The sequence below is a fragment of the Coenobita brevimanus genome, chromosome 47, assembly GCF_032717465.1.
Source record: "Coenobita brevimanus isolate Jiangsu-jjx chromosome 47, ASM3271746v2, whole genome shotgun sequence".
In the NCBI taxonomy this organism is placed as follows: Eukaryota; Metazoa; Arthropoda; class Malacostraca; order Decapoda; family Coenobitidae; genus Coenobita; species Coenobita brevimanus.
The window spans coordinates 26420472-26435388 of record NC_137000.1 but is presented as its reverse complement, the minus strand read 5'-3'; the positions used below and the strand labels follow the sequence as shown (position 1 = coordinate 26435388).

The 14917-nt window shown below is 43.1% G+C and overlaps 1 protein-coding gene across 1 annotated transcript in view; it reads left to right on the top strand.

Annotated features, from left to right (window-relative positions):
- Positions 1-4696: 4696 nt before the first annotated feature.
- Positions 4697-14917, top strand: part of LOC145399131 (uncharacterized) — a 196085-nt gene continuing 185864 nt past the window's right edge. The window contains exon 1 of the mRNA XM_080271870.1: positions 4697-5086. The gene's annotated coding sequence lies outside the window, so the exon portion shown is untranslated. The remainder of the gene's footprint in view (positions 5087-14917) is intronic.

The window sequence follows — 14917 nt, the reverse complement described above, 5'->3', positions numbered from 1 at the left end:
GCTTGGGTATGGGATTGAGGTGAAACGTGGGTGTGTTGGTTGGGTGCGTTTGGGAGTGTTGGTGTTTCTGGTGAATAAGTGGGAGTGTGTTGGATGAGCGTGTGTGGGGATGTGAGTGTGTTTGCTAGGTATGCTGGTGAATGATGATGTGTAAGGGGCAATCTCCACTACTTTAAGATGCCATTATTCTCCTGACATCAACAGAAAATACCATCTTTGTTATTCCAGTGGCTAGTAATGCTGTCTTATGCCTAATCTACGCTTCAATATACCTAGCGTTTTTCCATTTAGTTACTTGGTTATTTGTACAGAAATCCTCAGTTGTGGGCAAATTAATTCTGTAGTATTGCCTTTACCAAAAACCACTCTTACATTCCACCAACATAACTCATCTCCACTTGACTCAGTACTGTTATTTACACACATTTCCTCTTCCACATCACCAGACACCTTCTCTCCTTTACCCTATCCTCCACTCTTACTACAACTCTTAATCCCAGTCTTCTCTTCCATCTTTTCCACTTCCCTCCTTTCCTCCACAAATTTCAGCAATTTTTCACACAAAATTCCTATCCGCTCTATCCATCCTCCACTTTACTCTTCATTCTGTCCACCCCCATCCACTTATCCATCTCATACACCCCAACACTCCACCCCCACTCCACCTACAATACCAGGTAACACACAATTCCTCACACCTTCCATCCAGCACTCACTCACCCTCAGGAACACTCTTAAACACACACTTTCACTGACAAACACACTAACACTCATTCACAGTCACACTCTCTCCCACTACCGAACACACTCACTCACACTCACACTTTCAAGCATATTACACCCGCAAACACACACTCAAACACACTTATTTCCACTCTCAAACACAATCACTTCCCCTCTCAAACTCATTCACTCTCACTTCAACTCTTTCTGCCACTGCTGTCTCAATTCCTGGAAACAGTATGAAGGGAGACTCAAGGCTGAGAGAGAGAGAGAGAGAGAGAGAGAGAGAGAGAGAGGCACCCCATTATTCGAGCACTGACGAGACGCGAGTGAGAATGAAAGAGAGGCAAAGTGGCTCAATGGACGAGGGAAGAGAAGAAAAATGGAAGAAACGGAGATCTGTGTGTGTGAGTGTGTGTGTGTGTGTGTGTGTGTGTGTGTGTGTGTGTGTGTGTGTGTGTGTGTGTGTGTGTGTGTGTGTGTGTGTGTGCGTGTGCGTGTGCGTGGGTGAGTGTTTTTTGTGTGTGTCTAACTTTTGAGACAGGAAAACAACCATTTCTATAAATACTAATCCCGGAAAACCTCTCTGTGTTCATGCCCCCCCCCCTCTCTCTCTCAAGACCCGTTATTCACCTTCACTTCCACACCTCTACCTAAATTTAGTCCCTTCACTCCGATGACATTTTGTACTTTTCTCCTGCCATCTCCACAGCATTTTATTCACCTCAGGATAAACTTTTACAACTGAGGGGGGGGGTTTGATACAGGCTTCATTAACCCTTCAGTACCTCTCCTTTGTTGCTGAATAAAATCGTCTGGTAATAGCAAGGATAAAACATAAAATGACGTATTCGATTTTAAATATTTAGGCATAATAAGAACTGCCAAGTGAAAGCGATAATAATGATAAATAAAAAGAAGGTATCACTCATCAATTCCCTTCGAAAGAGTGAGGTTAAAATAACATCGTTCGTTGAAGCCAATATTGAAGCCGGACAGAAGCCATTTCCAGACGCAAAAATAAAAAATAAAATCAATAAATACAGTAAGATAAAAAATAAATATAAAAATTACCATCAACAGACTCCTCATATCCTGCACTACAACCACAAACTATACAATTATCGCCCCCCTCCCCCCTCATGAGCCCTCCAATCCCTCTAACATCCCCGCAGAAATAAGTAATATCAAAATTCACTAGAAATCATTATCAAAATTTTGTAGGGGATCTTAAAGCCACAGATAAAGATTTAGAAAAAACCTTGGACTAAAAAGTTTGTAAATGAAAGTCACAGCTCGAAGTCAGACCATCTCTGCAAAAATGATTTAGATCCAAAAGTTTCAACACTCGAATGAAAATCCTTATTGCGATTGACGATTTTTCACTGTTTTGGATCATTTTGCTCTACCATATGCTCCTTCCATCTACGTATATACTATCTGTAGAAAAATGTGGCTTTGTAGTGGCCATCCTTTATGACCACTGAGTTGAAGAATCTGACAAGTGATAGACAACTATTAACAGTGTTTCTATTCAGTCCGTTTTTGGTGGCGAAGTTGGTATTGCTGTTAGTGGTAGTTGCCCTGGTAATGACACACTGTATGGTGGTTCCTCATGGTAACACACTGTATGGTGGTTCCTACTGGTAACACACTGTATGGTGGTTCCTCATGGTGACACACTGTATGGTGGTTCCTAATGGTAACACACTGTATGGTGGTTCCTCATGGTAACACACTGTATGGTGGTTCCTAATGGTAACACACTGTATGGTGGTTCCTCATGGTAACACACTGTATGGTGGTTCCTAATGGTAACACACTGTATGGTGGTTCCTAATGGTAACACACTGTATGGTGGTTCCTCATGGTAACACAGCTGCCAATTTTCGGGTGTGAAATAAGACGATTGATGTAGGGATCGGCGTGAGGAGAACAGGAAGCCAGCTCTCTACAGAAGTGATAACAACTACAGATATTCAAGCCAATATTAAATAACATCACAGATCATCTCATAACAGTAACTATCCAAATCATGTTATTCCTTCGGGCTTCAAGGGCACGACCTCCGTCCTTAGCTTAACCCCTTTCCAAACGGTGGGGTTTTGTTGACACTGATTCCACCCCTATTAAGACGATTTACTTCACCCCTCGGAAAAAAAAAAAAAAAAAAAAAAAAAACTCTTATACTGAGGGGGTTCATGGAGGCTGTATGTAACTTCTGCTGCTGAATAAAATCGACTCCATGTAGCAAGGGTTAAAGGAAATTATGTAATCGGGGTGAAGAGAGAGAGAGAGAGAGAGAGAGAGAGAGAATAACGGGAGAGTCATGATAAACAGATGCGTAGGTTTGAATGAGGTTACGAAACCGCTGAGAGAGAGAGAGAGAGAGAGAGAGAGAGACAGAGACAGAGAGAGACAGAGACAGGGATAGACAGACAGACAGACAGAGAGATGATAAACAGATGCGTAGGTTTGAATGAGAGAGAGAGAGAGAGAGAGAGAGAGAGAGAGAGAGAGAGAATAAGAGGACAGACATGATAAACAGATGCGTAGGTTTGAATGAGTTTACGAGACCGCTGAGAGAGAGAGAGAGAGAGAGAGAGAGAGAGAGAGAGAGAGAGAGAGAGGAATATAATGTGAGGGAAACGACGAGAAATGGGAAGAAGCACAAGATGAACAAAATGGGGGACATGCAGGTAAGCAGCGAATAATAATAATAATAATAATAATAATACACCAAAATGAAAGGGTTAGGGTAGAGGCGAGAGAGGAGAAGAGGGAGAAAAGGTTTAATTGGGGAGATTTAGGGAGACTAGGAGGGACAGGCAAAGGTGAGGAGAAATGAGGATAGGCAGGCGTGTGGGAGAGTGAAGAGGTTGTGAGAGAGAGCTGTAACCTTCACACACACACACACACACACACACACTCTCTCTCATACATACACATGCACAAATTATCTCACTCATCCATGCACCTACCCCAACAGACCTCCCTCCTGCTCCTACCCCCTCCCCTCCTTACGAACGGGCAGAATCCATTTCCGTCATACATAAAAATTCCCACCCACTTACCCACCCAAACACAAAATCCAGACCTACACTCACACAACTCCCTCCCCACCCCACAGACCCACACACAAACAATAATATATACCACCCACCCACCTACCCACCCACCCACACCTACACCCACACAACTCCCCACCCACGCACTCCCCCCTCCCCGAAAGACACAGGAGCCTACATCCGGAGTGTGATACAAGCCGTTGTTGTGTTACGTCACGGATGATGGTGTGCCCCCCTGGTGACGTCACTGCCTCTGCCCTCACCACACAGGCACTGCGGGGGAGGACTGGCCCGCCTCACACACCCACCTGCCCTGCCCATCACACACCCACCTGCCCACCTAACACTCACTAACACACTCTTTTATTAGCGTTTTTCCTCGATTCCTACAGGCTTCGGGATCTGAGAGTAACATGGGACCGGAAGGTGCAAAAATTATCCGGTCAATTTTGTTAGCTGGGTTATTTAATTTTCAAGTCTTCATTCAGGAATTCCTTCGGAGAACGACGTGGACGGTGATTGGTCGGGCGTTAGCGACAGGGAGGAGCCCAGGTCGGGTTGCCTTACTCCCTGAATTTCACTCTGATCATTGCTCTTGCTTTCGCTGGGGAGACTCTGGTGTTTATCGACCCTACAGCTCATTTCCAACACCGCCCGGTGGCCTGTGTACAAGCCTGGCCTTTATGTACGTAGCAGGCGTTAATTGCAGCCACGGAAGGCAAACAGGGTCAAGCTGGGATCGATAAAGAGCAAGGGGGCGGAGGGAAGGATTGTGAGAGCGAGCGAGGGTGAGTGGGAGGTGTGGCGGAGTGGGGGTAGGGCCAGGTGGCAGTATAAGTTGAGGTGAGGTCCACGCGCACCACCAACTCTGTGGCTTCCTCCTGCAGGTGTGGAGTTGACGGAAAGAGACTGAGAGAACAGATACATACACAGAAAGAAAGAAAGAGAGAGAGAGAGAGAGGGAGAGAGAGCGAGATATACCTGGGAGAAGAGAGGGACAGAAAGAAAAACAGAGAGAGATAGAGGCGATATTCCCCCCAAAAAAGAGGACTGGTTTAGTAGAAAGAAATACCTAAATTTTGAGAAGTAACCCCACTCAGTAGCCCTCGTTCTGTTCTTGCCTCACCCTCCCCAAGAGCCCAGGAGGTGGTGCTAGTTGTCGCTCCCTGTGTGTCCCTCCACTACCCAGCTGACGGAGAGGCCATGTGTCGACGAGGATGATCTGCCCCAGAGACTCCAACTTCGCCTCCGACTCCACCTCTTGAAACCCCAGCGCCCCCCTACAGGAAGTCAAGGTAGGTACCCTGGTGGACATAACCTTCTACCCTACCGCACCGTCCGCTAACCTAGACTTTGTGAAGGGAAACTATGTAGTATTTTCAACTCTTCAACCCTATACACAAAGAGCTAAACTTGCGGTGAACAATGGAAACCTCAACTCTCAAACCCTACCATGCGCACAGGTAGACTAACCACCACTTCTGAGAAAGAGAGAGAGAGAGAGAGATGTCGGTATGTAGCAATATCAATTACCAACCCCGTACAAAAACAGCCACAGCTTTCGATAAACCTCTAACGTTAACTCGAGAGAGAGAGAGAGAGAGAGAGAGAGAGAATGCATATACCTTTATCAATATTAATTCCTACACAAAAGCAGCCTAAACTCCGGAACGAAATATCAGTAACCTCAAACCTTTATAGTCTCCCTGCAAAAGCCGAAATAGAGTCTTAAGAGGGTACGTGGAAATCATAACCTTTTTCCGGTCTTTAAGATATCGTTTAGTGTGGGTTAGCTTCGACTGGATCTATATATAATAAGAGTGTTGGGAGGAGAGTTTGTGGGGGCGCTCCTGCCTCCACAAGACGAAAAACAGTAATGGCAAATTGTGAGGGAATGGATCTCGGATAATTACAGACCCCTTACAAGAAATGCATTATATTTTTTAAGTCATAGAAGTCCAAGAAAACTGGAACGGGGCGTAAAAAGAAAGGCACTTCCATAGACAGACAGAGAGAGAGAGAGAGAGAGAGAGAGAGAGACAGGGAGAGCCAAAAGAGACAGAGCTATAGAATGATAGAAGGAAGTAAGAGATGAACACGTTGACAGAGAGGAGGAATGGGAGACAGATACAGAGAGACAGAATGGGAGCGACAGAGACAGAACTGGAGAAAATGAAAGAAAAGTAGACAGAGAAACGGACACACAGACAGACAGTTAGGAGTAAAATAAAATAAATGATTAGGTAGACAACTGCAAGGGTGGAAAGACAGAACGACAAAAAAAGAAAGGAAAAAACGAAAAACAGACATGAAGAGAAAGACACAAGTGAATAAATAATGGAAAGAGAGAACAGACAGACAAAACAGGCAGAGAGGGATAGATAGATAGATAGATAAACAGACAGGCAGAGGGATAGATCGATAAAATGATATGCAGATAGATAGATAGGTAGATAAACAAACATTCCACTAGGTCTGCTGCTGTTTGCATTCCTCTATACTGACAGAGAAGCAGACAGATGGAATGAAAAAGAAACAGCAGAATCAACAATGGAAAGACTAAGTATACGAACCGAAAAGGAGATGGAATGAGTATAGAGAGGAACACGAGGCACATATAGAGACAGGCAGACAGACAGACAGATAGAGATAGACAGATAGACTGAAAATAAAAGAAACAGGTAAATGCTTAAAGACAGAGGGAATGAAAACTAACGTCAGATTTGGAAAGAAAAAAGATGAAAGCAGAGACAGACGGATCGACAGACAGACGGACAAACAGATCATATGGAGGGACGGAAACATAGGAAGGATGGATGGAATGAGAAGGAATGATATGAATGTGCAGAGAGAGAGAGAGAGAGAGAGAGAAGGATATATATATAGTTACCGATGTACAGATAGATAGATAGATACAGACAAACAGACAGACATAGACAGGTAGATACAGAGACAGACAGACAGATAGATATAGACAGAATGACAGACAGACAGACAAACAGATGTAGCTGAAGAGAACGATGGCTACAGACAGACAGACAGGCAGGCAGAGAGTAGATAATGACTGATAGATAGAGATACCGAGAGACTGAGAGACTGATAAAAACAGATGGATGGATGGATGGATGGATGGGTGGGTGGATGGATGGATGGATGGATGGATGGATGGATGGATGGACGGATGGATGGATGGATGGGTGGATGGATGGATGGATGGATGGATGGATGGATGGATGGATGGATGGATTGATGGATGAAATGGACGGATGGATGGACAGCTGATAAATAAATAAATATGCAGAGAGAGGGACAGACAGGCAAATAGACAGATAATGGAAGAACTAAATGTTTAAAGAGGAACAGGACAGATGGATAGATAGACAGACAGACAGACAGATAGCAGGAAAAAGAATCGACGAATAGACAGGAAGAGGACAAAAATAGATAAACGGATAGATAGATTAATGGAAAGTAAGAAATGAATGACGAAAGCGAACTGACAAATAGACAGAGAGATGGATAGACAGATGAACAGATGCAATGGGAAAAAACTGATGGAGAGAGAGAGAGAGAGAGAGAGAGAGAGAGAGAGAGAGGCGCATAAACATCTACTTCATCGATTTTTTCACTGATAAAACGTACCTTATCACCCACTGTTACAATTTACAAACAGACTTACCGTACAAGCAAATATATACCCGTCGTAGGTAAGACGGGTGTTTTTTAGGCAGACGAGGACATGTGTAGTTGTGGGTAGTTTATGTGCACCTTCCCCCTCCATCAATCTATCCATCTATCTATTAATCTATCCATCTATCTATCTACCCATCATCTATCTATCTATCTTCATTTTTTTTCCAACCTCAGTTACGACAGCGGACTGATCCTGTGCGTCATCCCATCTCCAGATACACAAACTTACATTCAAACCCTGTACACATACACAAACTTACGCACACACCCTGTACACATTCACACAAACTTACACCTAAACCATGTACACAGAGACACTCAAACCGGGCACACATACACACACACTTACACCCAAACCCTGTACACATTCACACACACACCCAAACCCTGTACACATTCACACACACTTACACCCAAACCCTGTACACATCACACACACACCCAAACCCTATACACATCCATACACACTTACACCCAAACCCTGTACACATTCACGTACACACACCCAAACCATGTTCACATTCATAAACTTACACTGAAACCCATGTCGTAACTGTGATATTGATACTGGAGAGCGACGCCTTCACGTGGTGGCACCAAAACAACTGAGAGGTTCTGCCCGGCAACACATTCTCCTTTCGGGGGATCGGGAGGGGATTGAGGGACGTTTGTAAAAGCAGGCAGCTCCATCGTCCAGTCATATCGGTGCCACCACAAGAAGGCATCCCTCTCCCGCACCCCATTTGAGTGCTGAAGGGATTAAACACGCTTACCGACGGGCTCTCTCTTATCTTAGTGAGAAGTGCATTTATGGAAGAGTTCATGGTTTGATATCAGTGGAAAAGAATAGCCAGGCAACGCTGAACTGGAACGATTACCTCCCTCAAAGCACCACGATAACCTCCCTCAACGCACCACGATAACCTTCCTCAACGCACCACGATAACCTCCCTCAACGCACCATGATAACCTCTCTCAACGCACCACGATAACCTCCCTCAACGCACCACGATAACCTTCCTCAACGCACCACGATAACCTCCCTCAACGCACCACGATAACCTCCCTCAACGCACCACGATAACCTCCCTCAACGCACCACGATAACCTCCCTCAACGCACCACGATAACCTCCCTCAAAGCACCACGATAACCTCCTTCAACGCGCCATAATAACCTTCCTCAACGCACCACAATAACCTCCCTCAACGCACCACGATAACCTCCTTCAACGCGCCATAATAACCTTCCTCAACACACCACAATAACCTCCCTCAACGCACCACAATAACCTCCCTCAAAGCACCACGATAACCTCCTTCAACGCGCCATAATAACCTTCAAAGCACCACGATAACCTCCCTCAAAGCACCACAATAACCTCCTTCAAAGCACCATTATATCCTCCCTCAACGCACCACGATAACCTCCCTCAACGCACCACGATAACCTCCCTCAACGCACCACAATAACCTCCCTCAACTCACCCTCCCTCCACCAACGCTGTGAGAATGTGCTCTATCTGGATCACACTTTTAAGTATATATTCATTGCACTTACAGATTCATCCCCAAATTTACAGAAGTATTAATGCATGAGAGCTTGCGGAGTAGCTGGAGATTGTCGAGCAATGGCGTAGCGACGGCGGGAGATAATGTAAGGGAATACGAAATGCGTTTGATTGGCAGGTGAGGGAGAGTGAAAGTTTACACTGTAGTGAATCAATGCTGGGTGGGTACGAGTGAGTCCTGTAACGCTGCCCATGCTAACACACCCTTCGCTCCCACAAGCATATAAAATAGCGAGGTATTAGCATATAAAGTGCAAATTATATCATTACAGTGAAGGATTTAATGGAAGAGTATTTCACATCCCTTCATTGCAAGGCATCCCTCATAAGATGAAATTTTAACATCGTCCGGCGGTGGCAAGATATTAAGAAAAAGTGTTGGGTCATCGTAATGTAAGAGTTCAAAGCGGGAGGCGGGAGTTTAGATGGAGAATAAAAAATGCATGTAAGTGTTAGCCAGCATATAGAGAATCGTGGGTAACAGTTGCACCCTGAGAGGAGGCAGGTTAGGTCAAAGGTATTAAGGCTGCAGATTACATTAACATATACGAACGTGAAGTATTTTGCGGGCTAGCTAGGTGCTGCATAAGGCGCAAAATTTTTGAATCCTGAAAGGTTCATATTCTCATCGGTTAAGTAAGTTGTCCAACACCACTTCCGTAGCGATCTATTTTGGATATGGGTGGTTATTATCCCTTTGTATGTCATTTACGCAGAGCATGGCGATACTGGGAGAATTTATCTAACACAGAAGAGGAGAGTAAGCTGTAATAAACAAAATAAGTCGCTTAAGAAAGGGTGATAGAGAGCTTCCTTACCACACTAGAACACTGGCCTATGAGTGTGGTAAGAATCTGGGGTCGATGATAAATATAAGATGACAACGAAGTTCTTGAAGTGAGCAAGGAGTATCAGTGGTGAAAGTAAGTCCAACTGAATATACCTGAAGAACATATATACAGGTAAAGGTGAGTTTTTAGGTTAGTCTACAGATGAACCAGGTGAGACATCAGCTTTGGAAGTGAGAGATCGGTGTGAGCCAAAGACGGGAGGGATCAGAATTAAGGATGAATCAAGGACTATGAAATAAAACCCGCCATGACTGAGAATATATACGAGAGTTGAATAAAAAGCATGAAATGGAATATGAAGTAGAGCCACTATGACTGAGAATATAAACGAATGCAAAACATAAAGCATGAAAACGAACTGAATCAAGGCCTGTAGGACACAGAATATAAACATGTGTAAAATATATAGCATAAAAAGAAGCTGGAAGTGGTATTCATAGTGCGTATAGAGGGCAGAATAATAAAAACAGATAACGTCACTAAAATTAACACAAACACGTCCCTAGACTATTCCACATCGTTACAACCTGTCAACCTACCTGTTAAAGTAAAGGAGATATAAAGGATCTAAAGTTTCAAAAACAGAAAAATGGTCATTGGTCGGCCATCTTCGATTTTTTTTTTCAAATCTTCGAAAAGACGGGCATCAACCTCCTATAGGACCCTACTATCATTCAAAATATGAGAAAATTCCAACAAATGGTTTCTGAGATACAGCGTGGAACGTACCAACGGACGTAAGGACAGACGGACGGACGGACAGACATAACCTGAGTTTCCAGTTCGAGAAAAACGAAGTGAAATGAAAATCCATAGTGCAGACGAAGTGTAAACATCACGTTTACGAGTTACTGGTAAGTCTGCATTAAAGTCGAAACTTTATAATACAACTGCAGAAACGCGAGTAAGTGAAACGTGGGTAGCTAGAACCGTGGACTGATTTTATTCATTTAGTTTTTATGTACTTACTTATTTAGTTGTCCATTTAATTATTTCCTCCAAGACAATGAAGTCATATACACACATTTCTCTCTCTCTCTTTTTTTTTACTTGATTTTTCATCCAGCTCAACACTGCTCATAAGTTAATTAAGATCGAAAGTTCCTCACTCTGTATTCAGCTTAAACTAAAAATCCAGAACAGCTGTGAAGGAAAATATGACTGAATGAAAAGTTGTTTGAAAAATTACGATGGGTTGAGCAGGAATGCAGACAGAGTTGAGAGTAAAGGCTAAAACAATGCCTTTAGGAGAATAGTGAAAAGATCGAGCTTAGTGTAAGGGCTAAAATAAGTCCCTTACGAGAAGAGTGAAAAGATCGAGTTGAGAGTACTTACGAGAAGATAGAAAAGGTCAGGTAGAGAGTAAAGGCTAAAATAAGGCCTTTACGAGAAGAGTGAAAGATCGAGCTGAGAGTAAAGGCTAAAATAAGGCCTTTACGAGAAGAGTGAAAGATCGAGCTGAGAGTAAAGGCTAAAATAAGGCCTTTACGAGAAGAATGAAAAGATCGTGTGATGAGTTACATTTTCTGAGAGTAAATGAAGACAAGCTGGGAAAGTTGAGAGCTGTGGCTGAGATTACAGGTATAAAGTTTTCCTGCTCTGTTAGTCAGAGCAAAGGTGGCATTAAATCAGTAACTAGTAAAGTGTGACTCAAAGCCTAGGCATTAGTAAGCGTATTATTTTGTTTATACGTGATTGTAACTCATGTAACATTATGAGGGGGGCAACTACAATAACATTAATCCATTTACACGTGACTGTTGCTTTTTAACTTTAATAGAGACGCAGATACAAAACATTATTCTATTTGCACGTGATTGTGGCTGTTCAACACTAGGAGATATGAAAAACACATTATTCTATTTACACGTGACTAGCTTTTTAACATTATGCGAGACGCACATACAGACCAAAACATTACTCCCTTTACACGTGATTGTAGCTTTTTAACACTGAGACGTAAACACAATCCAAAACATTATTCAATTTACTCGTGATTGTAGCGTTTAAACATTAAGACAGACGCATAAACAAACGAAAACATCATTCTATTTTACACGTGATTGTAGCTTTTCAACACTGAGACTTAAATGCAAACCAAAACATTATTCTAATTACACGTGGCTGTAGCATTTCAACATTAAGAGGGGCACAGATACACACCGAAAAATTCCTCTACTTACGCGTGACTTTAACTTCTGGAAAAATTCAAACCAAAAACTCAACCCAAGTCAAAGTAAACCACCTGCAGCAGAATTTGTAACAGTCCACGGGCTTCATTGTAAACCGGACCTTGTGATCGGGGGTAGACTGGTGGGTGAACCTGACCTGACGAGGGACGAATGAGAAAGGGGTGCATGTAGGGGGAGTGATGCACATGGCTGACGAAATGTTGTAGTGTCCATCTGTATATGTCAAGAGTCTGTTTTGTGTCACCCAGTATGATCGAACTGCGAGTAAACATAAGCAATTATATGAAGGACACTCTGCCAGGCGCCCACTTTTAAGGCCTCCGATCCACTTTTCTTTTTTTTTTTTCTTTTTTTTATAGTATTCACGTGAGGAGATAATTCTTGAACTGGAACGGGTAGATGGAGTCTGAATCAACTTATTCATTTCCACATTCAAACCTCTTTTTTTTTTTTTTAGGCTTAGATCAGACTTTCCAAACTAGACAGGGTATACATACGAGAAATCACCTACAATATAATTAGTCAAGGTCTTCCCTAAACTTATTATTAATCGTCTGGCGGTAGCAGGAATGAAAAAAAAAATACCTCCACGGACTGCAGACATTAATCACTGCTCAGGTAAAAACAATATACAAATTCAGGTAATAATTAAAGGTAAAACAAAAATGAAGAAAAGAGGAGAACTAATAAAAAAAAAAAGAATGAGGTAAACAGGGTGAAGAAAAGAAGGGGGACGTCAACAGAAGACAAAGAGTTATAAGGAAGGGACAGGTATAATCACTCTGTGTGTGTGTGTGTGTGTGTGTGTGTGTGTGTGTGTGTGTGTGTGTGTGTGTGTGTGTATACCTCTAGTGTACAACTATGTGCGTGCTTGACCTCGTATAGCATGCAATTACGTAAATAATGACTGTTCCGCCCATCAGACGCAATCGCATACACACATACTGAGTCGCACTTACATACACATATTCAGTCACACTCGCACGTACATACAGAAAACTAATAAAAACATAATTACGCACACAAAAACATACAGAATCACATTCATAAAGACATCCATATTATATTAATGATCTCTGGGTATGAACAAAGGCTTGTTTTGCGCGAACTGTAGCCATAATCAATGTTGACCAATTCTGACAACAATATTTAAAATGGAGATTGTAGCCAAAACAGGAAATCATCCGATTACGCGATCACAAGTTTCATTTCAGCACATCATGCTGTATTAGTACAGCCATCCAAAGGACTTACATTAGATAGGTACCCACTGAGCTACTTACTTCACCACGGGAGCCTATGGTTAACCTGGGAAGCCGACAAGATGACTGTTTTCAGAATACGGACAAGTCAAAATCAATCCTCAACAAAATACCTTGGAAGCAACTCTAACATTGATCACTCCTGAATTTCATCTTGAATTTCGGTACTCGATAACGCACAACAGCCCAAGAGTCAAGATTCGTTACCACGCTTAGGCAAGATATCTTTTTTCCTCGCTGTAACGCGGCTATACCCTGGCGTTGGCAGGAACAGAATGCTAGCGTGCAACCGAAAATGAGAGGGTTAATAGTGACAGTTTTAACACTCATACCATTACGACTCGGGGTTAGCAGGAAATAGTGATAGAGATGGTCTGACAATGAGAGAGATAACGGTGACATCATTAACACACTGGCTCACATGACTCACTCTCAGCTTAGGAAAATCGTCTGGGGTTAGTTGAAATACTACAGAAGACGACGCCATGGAAGGGTTTACAATCACACACACACACACACACACACACACACACACACACACACACACACACACACACACACACACACACACACACATACACACACATACACACACAGATAAAAACCTAGTATACACCACGTGAGGCTTTGCAATAAAACACAGCCTTGAAACTCAACATGTCAACTCATATGCATCATTATAGCCTACACACTCCCTCTCATTTTTTTCTCCCATTGTAACGCGGAGTGCATGAGTAATTTTTGCACCCGGAAGTAATTACATGTACAAGTGTAAAAAAAAAAAAAAAAGGGGGGGTCATTAAGAGAGCAGACGAATAATTTAAGGTCCAGGTAAAGTTAAGGATCTGGATGGTAAGGTGGTGGATGGAGGGGGGATGGAGTGGTGGGGAGGGAGCAAGAGGTAGGAATAGGGGTGGAGGAATGTGGTGGACTGATGGAGAGGGAACATGTGGAATGAAACAGAGTGGGAGAGTGTAATAAAGTAGTGGATAGGGGGCAAGTGATAGGATATGGAGTGGAAGAATGGGGGTGAATTATGAAGTGGTGAAGCGATGTGGGAGTGATGCAATGGGTAAGAATAATTGCTGTGGGTGGATAGGGTTGTGGGACGAGCCTCTGTGTGGGAAACTGGTGATGGTGGCTGTGGGTGGCGGTGAGAATGTGGATGACGAGAATGTGGGTGTGGAGGATGAGAGTGTGAGTGTGAGAGTCGGTGTGTGTGTGTGTGTGTGTGTGTGTGTGTGTGTGTGTGTGTGTGTGTGTGTGTGTGTGTGTGTGTGTGTGTGTGTGTGTGTGTGTGTGTGTGTGTGTGTGTGTGTGTGTGTGTGTGTGTGTGTGTGTGTGTGTGTGTGTGTGTGTGTGTGTGTGTGTGTGTGTGTGTGTGTGTGTGTGTGTGTGTGTGAAACGGAGAAACTTAAGCATATTCCTCTTTTCATCCTTCTCTTTCCGCTCACAAAACTTATTAAAATTCCCTCTTATTGCCCGTACTCCTCATTTTTCCTATCTTCTTTTCTCAACATTTTTAATTACCCGTCCTTTACTGCTTTCCTCTATATAC